The sequence below is a fragment of the Olea europaea genome, unplaced genomic scaffold (genome assembly GCF_002742605.1).
Source record: "Olea europaea var. sylvestris unplaced genomic scaffold, O_europaea_v1 scaffold2276, whole genome shotgun sequence".
NCBI classification, from domain to species: Eukaryota; Viridiplantae; Streptophyta; class Magnoliopsida; order Lamiales; family Oleaceae; genus Olea; species Olea europaea.
The window spans coordinates 1-5,486 of NW_019240831.1; the positions used below are offsets into that span (position 1 = coordinate 1).

Genomic DNA, 5,486 nt, shown 5'->3' on the forward strand with positions numbered 1-5,486 from the left:
ATTTTGAACCAACAGAGTCATTCTCATTCTGTAAAGATGACCTCCATTGTTGATATGTGGAACGGCGATCTATATCAACAAAACTGAACTTTCCTCCATCTCTACTACCTGTTATGGAAAGAAGTGTTCGTATAAAATGACAATATCTTGTTCTCCACTATGAAAGTAGTCGAGTTTTAAACTAGATGCTATTAGATTTGTTTATCCAAAGAGTGAGGTTTGTGAGATTGCTGCTTGTCAATCCGTATGATGTCCAGTGTGGGAAGAAAAGTGTTGGGAATTTAACGAGTTTCACAATGAGTCCCAAAAGAGTGCAGACAGACATGCACTCCCTTGTGGGATCGAAGTTTTACATTTAGTCTAGACAGAGCCGCCTCTTAAGAATCCCTTGCATAGCTCATTACTAATGTACTTCAAAAATATTAAATAAAAAGTTATTTAAAAAGAAGAAATAATAGAAAGAGTCCACTCTGATACTCATCTTCAACACTTTCAAAGGTATTCACCGCCCAGTCACTACTCCCTCATTTACTGGTACTAAGTAGCCAAACTTAGAGAGCTTGAATATTACCAGTAAAAGAATCACAATATCTCGATTCATTATGAGAAGTCACTCTTGTACATCCAGGATTTCCTTTGGTGGTTCTCGTCAATGGTGATGGTCGTGATGGAGAACACAGCCTTTTCTTTGAAGAAACATCACTTCGTACATTACTAACTTTGACATTCGAATGTCTTGAATCCTTGGCTACACTCAGGGCTTTTCTAATAGATCTTCTTCTGGTCCCCGAAAATTCGGATACAAAGTTTTCAGGGTTAGTTCTAAGAACGTGAAAAACCTTCTTTGCTAATTCATGGATGGCCCGAGCCTGTATATAATCAGAGCTTTGTAATAAATTAGTAAAGGATATGATGACCTTAAAGGCAACTCAAAGCGAAATAGTAACTGAAAACAAGAATCTGAATAAAATACCTGTCTAAAATAAATGGTAGATGTAGAATTGAAATGCATTGCATTTTCAGATATCAAAAATACATCATGCTGCATCGTTATCCCAAGGAAAGAAAAGAAAAAGAAAAAGTTGAGGTGAAGAATCATAACCAAACCAGTGCAAAAAATAATCAAACAACTCATAAAGTTACAAGAAAGAAAATCCATGGAGGTTAAGGACAAACTCATGTTTAGCAAGTACAGAAACGAGAAGGAAAAAGCAACCAACCTCAAATTGTTCAAGGTTCTGATACATTCCTTCATGAAGTTTAGCCCTCGTAGTGGCAAAGTCCATAGGCTCTTTAATGATTTCATAATAATCCTCAACCTTCAGAAACAACTAATTTGTTAAGTGAAGTGGTAGAAGAAATAAAACATTCATAAACGGATTGGTGAAGTCAACACTAAAACAGACCTCATCCGGATCAACTGGTTCAGCAAATATTTCATAAGTATCTCTCCTAAACTCCAAATAGAAAAAATGTTTATAATCAATAATTAATCATCGAAATATTTGTCAACATTGTTTAAGCAATAACATACCTCTGTCAGTATGCTACAATAATGTATACTTCAAACATATGAATGTACTAACCTTTGAAGTATGTCGAGAATGAGCTCAAGCATACGCTTTTCTGGTAATTTACCTAATATTATGAGGAATCAATCATATTACAAGTGGAAATAATTATTAAATCAGAATTATGATTTAGGAGTTTGAAAGAACCATTTGGGACTGGCGTTGCAGGATCATCATCATGCTTACGATTTCCATTATTCTTTTCGAATTCACCACCACTCGTCCATCTTACTGATATTGTGAAGAAACAAATATTATGTCATTCAAAATTTTCATAACAAAGGAGGAACGACTTTGCACAATATTTCTGATAGATGCAAGTGATTTACCGAAATCATTTGAATGATCTTCGCCTTGTGGATTATCTCTACCCTGCAGGTGACACAGGAAAAGCAAACATAATCTCTAATTAGATAAAAGTTTAAGCTAGAAGAAAAAACAACTTCATCTTTTAGAGTAGACCAATCTAATCTCCGAAGGCTCGGTAAACATATTGACATGTAGTTAAAGCTTTAAGTATTGTTGATTCTTATGACTTCGTAATCTCAAAATTTTACGTGAATTCGTAGTAACCCATTCAATTGTTTAGCTAATGTTCTAAATAAGAGGTCAGAAAACCTTCCAAGAAAATAAAAAAGATCTGTGCTTCCAGCAACTCTGTAAAATAATATACAACTATATAAAACCTGAGCAAGTTTGCAACTACCATTTAACAGAAAGAACTTCCAAATGAATATGCGAACAATCATCAAGTTATATTATCTTAATTATCATTCCTAATCTTTTAAAATTTGATATTGCTATGCTCATCCATTGCTTTCACAATCCACAATTTGCTAGGAACATCTGAATCATATTTCTCCTCCTTGATTGAATGTAAAGTTAAATTGTAAAAATAGGAAGCCAGTTGAGAGAACTACCTTCCACACTTGTTTGTGTATTTTCGAAACCGAATTAAATGCAGATTCAACAAATTTTCTCTTGACCCTTGTCCTTGTCCTGGGAGGTCCCCCTTGATCTTCCGCCAAAACTTCCTGCTCTGATTGTTTACCTGAACTGAAGGGCTTCGGGTGAATTTCCTTCCACGCATCTGTGGCTGAGATTCTCGGGCTCCTCCTCCTGAGCCCTTCTCTCCAATTCGCTTTGTTAGTTGTCCTGCAAGAAATTCAAACCCATCAAATTACTCAAAAAAGGAACAAATATACAAAACATTACAATCTGATGAAGAAACGAAGTGATGATTCTTACCTGGCCATTGATGCAAACAGTTGTGATATACAGGAATTGAATAATCGATCTTAATATTTAACCATACAAAAAGAGCAGTCATGGCCGCCAAATCAAGAGATTGTGCAGCTTTAAATAAGAACGTAAAAGAGCTGCAGACAGCAAGGAATATGACTGATGATTCTTGAAACATTGCAAAATGGGTAGTTTTTTCTTTTCTGTATTTGGAGATACGAATTTTCCGGAAAATAATCAAGATGCTGGAGGTATATAATCTTAACAAAGAAGATTTGTAAGGTGGTAATCAAGAATCCTTCATTACCAAATGTGATCATCAATTGCAATATACAGAAACAAGCCCTTCTATTTTAAATGCCAGAAACTTTATTACATGAATATCTAAACTTTCCTTCAGATTGTATGAAAATTGGATTTGCTTGTAGCTGGAATTTGATATGCATTCAATTCAATTCAATTCAATTCGAGCACTGATGTTTCTTCTTAAGCGCCAAGCTGGGAAATTTCCTCAAGCCAATATTAACGGCTCGAGAAGGATAACTTCTTTGATATCAATGATAGCTGTATAACGAGAGAGCAGCTCATTAAACTAAACTTTGATATAGTGACAAAATTACAATATTAAAAAACATACCATAATCAAATAACTTTTTATTTAAAAAAAGGGAGAAATTGCAGCAACGGTCTCTAACCTTTTCAGTTTTCTGCAAACTTTATCATAATTTTCATTTTGTATCAGCGAAGATTCCTAACATTTCATAATATGCACCTGATATCCGTCTGGATGGAAACAGTCTAAAACACAGTCAGTTGACCAGAAAAATTTATTGAACTATCTGTTATCGTGACGATTTTATTGAATGTTGATATCTTTATAGATCGTGTTTTTGGACAATTTTATTGAATGTTGATTCTTTAATTTTCCCGATTAACTGACGATGTTTTGGATAATTTCCGTCCAGATGGACCTCAGATGCATATTTATAAAAGGTTATGAACTTCCGCTAGCACAAAATGAAGGTTAGAGTAAAGTCTAAAAAAATGAAAAGAATAGGGACCACTATTATAATTTTCCCTTTAAAAAATGAAGACTACCAAATGAATGGTCATTCTTTGACCTGCTCTTATTAATCAAAGATAATTACTTATTTGATATCGCATCTACGATAATGTTAAAATAATAATATTTTCCTTATACTACAAAATTTACTTCTTGTTGAGTTTAACTTATTTATAAAATAAGTCAAACACATTCTCAATATGTTTGGTAAGTATAATAAAAGCGTTGAAAAAGGAAAAGGACAGTAGGATATATTTGGACGATTTCTTTTCAAAAATCTGTTAATTGACCAAAAATCAAGAATTAATTATAATTTGATCAATTTTTTTTTTAAAAGAAGATAAAATAGTCATTGACCATTTAATTAATTAAAACAACAAAAAAATTGAATTAGGGGTTTCAATTCAAACTTCTAAAAAATGTACAATACAGTCTCAAATCATTAATAAATGTGTACAGTGAGGTTGGGTGGATCGAGAAATATGAATATTTTTATAAGTATCAATTTTAAGATGAAAATGTTTAGTAGTTCTTCTGACAAACATTTTTATTAAGCCTACGTTTGTTTTTCATTAATTGTTGATTAAAATAAAAAAAATATGATCGTTATCCATCACATCAAGTTCTCATATTTGACTTTCTATCTCTTGTGTAGAATACGTAACGACTATATTTTTCATTCTCATTTTTGCATTAATGTGTACGGTGTACCAAACGGGACCTAATTAAGATATTGCTTCTTTTACTTTTTCAATTTTTTTTTTTTTTGCATTTTTTCAATTTATTTCTCATTTTTGTTAATCACTCTGTAGTTAAAATGTCACCAAACAAACACTACCTACTTTTGACGGATTCAACATTGACGTGTATGTTTGATAATTGGCCCCCACAATACCACCACCATTACACTCTTGACTTTTGCTTTTTTATCTTTCGTTTTTCATCTTTTGCCATTTTTCTTGTGAATCTTCACATTTAGGTACGGTGTTGTATTATTCAGTTCATGCTCTACTTCGGTTTCAACGACGTCTTCCTGGATTGGTACCCTCATTTTTCAAAATTTTTTCTCTAGTTCTAGCAAAATGCGAACCTTAGGGTTTATGTATATTATCTGCGAAATTTTTGCTTATATCTTTGTTTCATGTAATTATTGTTCAGGGGATCTATTGTTGACTTGGCACTTCGGATTTGGAGTTTTGGTCATCAGCCAGCGACATTGACTTGGTCTCCGGCTAATTAATACAGTAAATTAAATTTACCCTTCAATATCGCAAATTATTTATCTTGATTATGTTTGAATTTTTAAATTTATATCAACTGGATCTTGTTCTTGTTTAATGTGTAGTTCAGATTCTTGGTGGGCGAGGTTTGGTTTGTCTGCATTTTCTGCTTCCTTTTAATTTTAATTCTTGCAGTGAATCAGCTGCTGTTGAAATAATTTGGGTCAAGCTGATTGGGTGAAATTATCATGTTTGCTTCCAAACAACGAAACAGCTAATTGGATCTCAATTATCTAGCACCTGAAATTCAATATCTGAAAATTTACTCAAAGATTATATTAGAACCTCACTCTTTCTTTTTTTTTTTTTTTTTTTTTTTTTTTTTTTTTG

General features: G+C 32.8%; 1 pseudogene; it reads left to right on the plus strand.

Annotated features, from left to right (window-relative positions):
• The first annotated feature begins 4,757 nt into the window (after positions 1–4,757).
• The window catches only part of LOC111381292, a 3,612-nt pseudogene continuing 2,883 nt past the window's right edge, over positions 4,758–5,486 (plus strand).